We start from the raw sequence: 7,500 nt of genomic DNA, 5'->3' as shown, positions 1-7,500 counted from the left end.
TAAGAGAACGAGTAAGAGAACGAGTGAGAGAACGAGTATGAGAACGAGTATGAGAGAACGAATGAGAGAACGAGTGTGAGAACGAGTAAGAGAAAGAGTAAGAAAACGAGGAGAGAACGAGTGAGAGAACGAGTGAGAGAACGGGGAGAGAATGAGGAGAGAATGAGTGAGAAAACGAGTGAAGACGAGAAGAGAACGAGTCAGGGTAAGAATAGAGTAGAATCAGTAAAAGTTGATTAAAAGTATGGTAAAAAAAAAAAAAAAAAAAAAATCCTACGTAAAATGAAAGGCAGACATTAAAAAAAAAAAGAAATATTGCGTTAAAACAAAACAAAAATGATCACCAACACTTGCTGCAACATTACTGTTAAAATATTAAAAGGAAACTTAAAAGTTAAATGAGCATCACTGGGTTCGTCTGTATTTACGCCTTATCTGCCTTTATCACTGCTTATTAAGGTTTCACGTCCAGCTTTAATAGTACCTAGGCAAGTAACACAACGGGGGTCAGTACAACCTGAGATTTTCCTGCTGCCGAGAGGGAGATGAAACGCGACAAAGTCCAAGTTGACACTGTTTATTGGTTCAAGGTCCTGGAGGTTCCAGAACCCGTGACGTCACGGAACAACGAAACATTTTTATACATTTATAATAATAAATACAGATAAAACACACAATGATGATAACATGATTCATAAAACAAATGATTAATAAAATTTATGTTAAAAGCTTACCAATTGCAGAAATAAGAAAGATTAGGAATGATCGATAAAACATTCAAATGATGAAGCAGTAAAAAATTTAAAACCGAAGAGAGTATATAAAACATGAAAAGTAATTAAAATAATAAACAATACCTTATACCAAAACAGTAAAATAGATTAAGGAAAATAAGAACACACTTGCTAGAAATGAAAATAAAAAAATACGTCATGGGAGTGATAGATCCTCGACTAAATTATAAGAGTGTCAAATCAAGACTTTAGGTCTTCTAAAATGTATAAAAACTAAATAAAACTGTAAAAAAAAATATCTTCAGGGGAAGTAAAAGATGTAAAACTGAAATATAGATTAAAAAAAATAATAATAATAATGCAACGTCACGTCTCAATCAGAAAGATGGATTACTTAATTCGGGGGTTCACAACTGGGTTTAGAATTTAAATAAAATAAAAACGCAACCTGAAATACTAAACTAAAAGTGGGATCCGTAAAACCAACAACTGCAACATTAATGTAAACATAACGAGGGGAAAGAAAACGGGCCTAGGGGGAACCATAGAAGTCATGCGCAGGTGACAAGTGCGCACAGGTGTCGCAGGAAGAGTGCCAACTGGAGTGCCATGCCCTCTCGGTAATTAACACACTCCACAATCCTCCCATGCCTTGGGTCGGAGTGGTCAGCGGAGACAGCCTGAAACAAAATCAAAGATTGGCCTAAGCCCCATTACTTGCCTTTACAACAAAACGTGGACAGCCAGATGTGTCCACAAGCAGAAGGCAACAACAAAAAAACAGACAAAATACATTACGACAACAAACTCAGAGGAGATCAGCCTCAGTATCTGCAGCTCCTCGAACGACGCCACAGGCCTCTGTTTCCCATACCATGGACGTCAGCATGTCAACCCAGGGGTCATCTGGGTTATGGGCCTAAGCAGCAGCAGCATCGTCACTATCCTCGACCTCCTCGTCATCTTCGACCTCGTCGTCAGCAGCATATGAAAGCTCGGCTGGTGCATGGTAAGCCTTCAAGTGATTAAGATGAGCCTTCATCTGGACTTCAGTGGTGACGTCTTGGATCTCAAAGGACACCGGTCCTAGCGTTTCATAATACGTGCAGGGCCGCGCCATTTCCCTGTGAGAGGAGGAAGACCTCCCATACGATGACGGTGCTCATAGTACCACACAAGGGCACCTTCGGTAGGCTGGGACTCCATCCTTTTGCCACGGTCATAATACCTCCCGTAGATTCGGCGTGCTTCCTTAGAGGCTTCTAGAGCTGCACGACGGGCTTCCTGAAGGCGCTCCTGGAGCTTGATGTTTTCATCGATATCAGCTTCATTGGTGAGGCCGATGGGAAAGTTGGCATGCCTGCCAGTAAGCAGGTAGAGAGGCTGCTCACCAGTAGTACGGTGGATGGCCGAGTTGATTTGCAGGCGTAGCTCAGGAACAAACTGGTGCCAGACTCTTGGACGGTTGTTCACAAGAGCAGTGAGTGCAGACTTCACAACACGGTTTGTGCGCTCCACCATGCCATTCGCTTGTGGATGATAGCGAATTGTGTAATGATTGCTAGTGTGCATTAGTTGGGTGAGTTCACGAAACAGGTTACTGGTAAACTGGACTCCATTATCACTCTGAATAACTCTGGGTGGGCCGAAAATGGTGACCCAGTGGTCCAGGAATGCTCTGTGTACAGCTGCTGCAGTGGCTCTTCGAAGTGGGACGATTTGCAAGTAGCGGGAATGTTGATCTAATATTGAAAGAGCCCAAAGAACTGTAACATTGGGCCCGAAGTCCATTATATCCATGGAGACCCTCTCCAGGGGGAACTGGGCTAGTGGTGTATCTGCCATGGGGGCCTTCTGCATGTTGCCTCGAGACTGCTGACATATCACACAACTGCCAACATACTGACGAGCATCTCTTAGCATGTTAGGCCAGTAAAACATTGATCGGGCATTCTGGAACGTCCGATGTACTCCTGGATGCGAGGCCAGTGGGGGCAGATGCGACGCTTTCAATGCAGAGTTCCTGAGGCTCTCAGGCACCACCAACTGGTAGCAAATCCGGTCTGGCAAGTGTCTCAGACGATAGAGCACTCCATCTTTCAATTCGAAGTCACTCAGTGGAAGGGGCAGCTTCTTCTTTGGGAGAGTTCCATCCATAAGGTATCGCCGGATGTCAGCAAGCTGTGGGTCGGCTGCTTGTTGATCTGCTAGCTTGCCAGGAGAGAGCTCAGTGATGGTTAACTTCGCAACTTGGCGAGACAGCAAATCAGGAACTTAATTGGCAGGCCCTTCCTTATAACGAATGCTGAAGTCGTAAAAGGAAAGGTCATGTGCGAAGCGAGTCATTCTAGGAGACTTGGTTTTCCTGGTGAGGACGTACACTAACGGTCGGTGGTCGGTGTAGACTGTAAAATGCCGCCCATACAGATACGAGTCGAACACTCGAACACCTTCCACAACTGCCAAAGCCTCCAGATCGATGATAGGGTAGCGGATTTCAGCATCACGGAGCTTTCTGCTGTAGTATGCAACAGCATGCGGCGATTGCAGATCATCCCTCTGGATCAAACAGGCTCCCAAAGCGATGTTGGATGCGTTTGTATGAAGCTCGAATTCTTTGGTAAAATCGGGCTGCCGGAGGACAGGCGCTGATACAAGCTTTTCCTTCAGTGCATTAAAGGCGGCTCCTTGTTCATGGCCCCAGGTCCATGCTCGTCCCTTCTTCAGCAGGAGATGCAAAGGAGAGGCGATGGTAGCATACCCAGGGATGTGTTTCCTGAAGAAGCCAGTGGCACCCAAGAAGCGACGAACTTCTCTCACAGTACGGGGTGATGGGGTTTTCGATATAGCCAATACCTTCTCTTGATTGGGTGAAACACCTTCTGGGGAAATCGTAAAGCCCAAGAAGTCGATGGTGGTAGCTGCAAACTGGCATTTCTGGACGTTCAGCTTGAGACCGGCCATGGAAAGGAGTTGTAACGTCTCGTCCAGATCACTGAGATGCTGCGAGAAGGTTCTGCTGTAGACGATCACATCGTCAAGGTAGGCAAGCGTATGACAGCCCAGCACAGAATACAGGACAAGATTCATTGTGTGTTGGAATGTTGTCGGAGCAGATGATAGACCAAAGGGGAGCCTTCGAAAATGAAAGAGCCGATAGCCATCGGAGAATGCTGTCTTTGGCCTGTCCAACTCCTCCACTTCTACACTCCAGTAGGCTGCCCTTGCATCCAGGGTAGTGAAGATGTTCATGGTCCCCAGCTCATCTATCATTTCACTTATGTGCGGCAGCGGGTAGGTATCACGTTTGGTGACAGCATTGAGTCCACGGTAGTCCACACAAAAACACAGCGTTCCCCCCTTTTTCTTCATGAGAACTACTGGACTTAACCAGGGTGAGGTAGAAGGCTCTATGACACCTGCCCGGAGCATAGAGTCACATTGCTCCTTGATGGTTTGACGAGTGGCATGTGGTAGCCTCCACTGTCGGTTGCAGACGGGTTTGGCATCACCGGTATCGATGCTGTGCTTGATGCCAGGGACTAACCCCACAGTTTCTTCATCACCATCAAAGAGCTCCTGGTAACGGCTGAGTACCTGTGTGAGTTCTAAGCGTTGGGCGTCTCCTAAGTGGCTGAGGTCTGGGGCAAGGTCTTCATTCCTGGTTCCCTCGGCCTTAGATGCTAATGACTCTACAGCCTCAATTGCAGCTATTGCTAGAGACGGTGGCAATTGAGCATCACAAACATCTAGGTCATCTTCATATCCAAAGTCCTGGACTCCATAGAAGTTGTCGAACTCGTCCTCTTCCCACTCATATTCTTCTGGTACATCATCCTCCCAAGAACCCTCCTCGACAGGATTGTTGCTAGTCCTGGCGACTGGTTCTTGAGGTGGGGGTTGAGGCTGTGATTCCGAAGAGTGAGTGGAGTACACAGTGTCTACAGGCTCCACTGTGCCTAAGCGAGTCCCATTGTGGAGGATGAGTGGCCGAGACGAGGGATTCACGGCCCACACGTGGCAGTGGCGTTCTTTGACTGTGGTGACAGAGTGCGGAATCGTGAGGGCCTCTGACACTCCTGGAGTTAAAAGGACGTCCCCATCTGTTGGACCCATACGTGCGACACGGCCACTCAGGAAACAGCCTGAGTGAGGTGGGATCTCCACTCGCTGGACAAGGTGCACTGCAGCGGCATCTTGAGGTTTCTGGATCTGGCCCATGGCAGCATCACTGGTTCTGGCAACCTTCCGTGTTGTTGGCAGAGTCTTGTTGCGGGTGACTGGACAGATTCCGAGTGTTTTGTGATCAGTGTAGACAACTGAAAACTCCCTTCCTTCCAGTGTGAGTACTGCATTGTTTGTGATTGTGCTGTGGGACAGGGTGAAGTTCAGTCTCCGAAGGAGATCCATTCCGACAAGAATGTCACCTGGGAAGGTAGTGTCGACTTCAGCAGCTTGATGAGGTACAGTGAGGTTATCATCTAGGTTAAAAGCAAGTGTCCATTCTGAGGTAACATGCAGTGGCTGGTCTGTCACCCCTCTGAGGATCTTTGAAGAGCTACTGCTTCGAAGTTTCCGACATGCATCAGTTAGGATGGCAGCTGAAGACTTGATAAGGGTGGCCTCGGAACCCGTGTCAATGAAGCAGATTGTGGTCCTGCCATTAACACTGAGTCCCACGAGAGGTCGTCCCATGGGACCTGCTGCGTTCACCACACTGATCACTGGTTCGTGGAGTTCCGTCTGTGTACTGGTGGTAGTAACGGCTCCCTGCTGTGAGACTGCTAGAGGGGCATGGAGCTCTGCCATCCTGGCCGGTCGGAAAGGGACACTCCCTGGCAAGATGGCCGGTCCTGTGGCAACGAAAGCAGGTTAGGCTTCTTGGTGGTGGTCTAATGCCTGATGCAGTGGCACGGCATTCTGAAGTGTTGTGGTACAAACTGCGATGATACTCGCACCACCGGGAAGGAGCAGGATATGGAGACGCAACTTCATCTTGTTCGGTAGCCACAGCATATGCATAAGCATCTCGGGTTCGAGGTGGACGAGGTGGGTAATTGTGCCGACCCACACTGTCATCTCCAGGGAAGTCATTTGGAGACTGGTGACGGCTGGTAGACTCCCTGTGCCGTATGCCGTTCCGGGAATTCCAAATCCTTTGGGCGGTCTCAGCAAGCTGTGATGTCGGGCAATCCTCCTTCAGGGCTAGGAAATCCCTTAGCCAGGGCAGGATCCCAGTCAGGAACACACGTCTAATAAGCTCTGAGGGATCACCTATAGCTTCCTTATGGTCCCGGTAACCCTGGTAGACAGATCCCTTGAGTTGCTGGTAAAAATCAAAGGGAGCCTGTCCTGCATCCATACGGTTCTCATACAGGACTTTGTAAAAGTCTGCTGCAGTATAAGTTCCTCGGAACTTGGAGCGTAGAGCTGCCTTAAATGTGTCCCAGTCACGTATGAAATCGAAGAGTGGTGAGTTGATGATAAGATCAGCAGGGCCGCGGCAACTTGCTCGTGCTGCTTGAATAAAAGATTCGCTCGTTGGAGGCTTCACAAGATTTTCGATCGAGCGAATCCAGCCCTCAATCTCTTGATTTCTCTTAAGAGGCAGTGAAGCTGAAGTGTCCCCCTTAAAGTGAGGAACAGTCTCCCTTGCAAGGACATAGGAGACAGTTTGGGACGGCCCTTGAGATGAGGAGAGTCTCCCATATGAAGGCGCGTGGCTGAATTCAGGCATATTTAGATTGTTGGGGTAATGTGCAGGCTGGACTGGAGGTTCTGGTGTAGATGGTCGGCTACGGGGAAGGGGCCGAGGAAGATCACAGGTTGCATCATTGCGGCCATACATCTGGACAGCATCTCTCGGCCGACTTTTCCGCTTTTCCTCTTCTAATTCTCTTTCCTTTTCCTTTAACAGTCGTCGTAGCGTTGCGATCTGCTCATCTCTGCTGCTGTCTTGCGCTTGCTCAGGGGTAGGAGTGGGCAGAGCTCTCTGAGGGCTAGAGTGGGTAGTTGATGCCATTTCCACCCCTTGTTGATGTGTTGCTTCTTCTTGCCGGGCCAGTCGCTCGCTGAAATCTTGTGTCTGCGACTTGATTTCTTGTATGTCAGCGGATAAAGCTCCAATTTTGTCGAGGATCTCCGAGAAGAGAGTCATCTCGCCCTCCATGGCTCGTACTGCTTGTCTTACTTCGGGGTTTGAACAGGGGACAATGACCGGCATCTGTTCAACCGAAGTACTGGGCACAGGTGAGGGAGCACGGGAACTGGGCTGGCTCAACGTCCCTGCATGCTTACTGCGGGTCACTCTTTCGGGTTTTCCAGGCATTGTCTAGATCACTGCTAGGACACTCACAACACTTAACACAGAGGGTTGATGAGTTACTGAACACTATGGACCACAAAACACCAGTATCACTGAACACAGGGGTTGGGGAGTCACTGAACACAATGGACCACAAAACACCAGTATCACCGAATACAGGGGTTGGGGAGTCACTAAACACTTTGGACCACAAAACACCAGTATCACTGAACACAGGGGTTGGGGAGTCACTAAACACTAGGCACCACAAAACAAACAAAATCAGAACATAACAATAGATCAAAACATCTAGGCCTTTACACTTAAGTCACCATGGGATATTTACATTAAATAGTCACCGAAGAGTATATTACTCAACGATACACCAAGAACTGAACATAATCACTATGCACTTTGGAAGATTATACACACTGCTGGAACAAAGTTATCACATTTACATGG

Source organism: Penaeus vannamei, chromosome 32 (genome assembly GCF_042767895.1).
Source record: "Penaeus vannamei isolate JL-2024 chromosome 32, ASM4276789v1, whole genome shotgun sequence".
NCBI classification, from domain to species: Eukaryota; Metazoa; Arthropoda; class Malacostraca; order Decapoda; family Penaeidae; genus Penaeus; species Penaeus vannamei.
Note: the sequence above shows the minus strand (reverse complement) of the source record.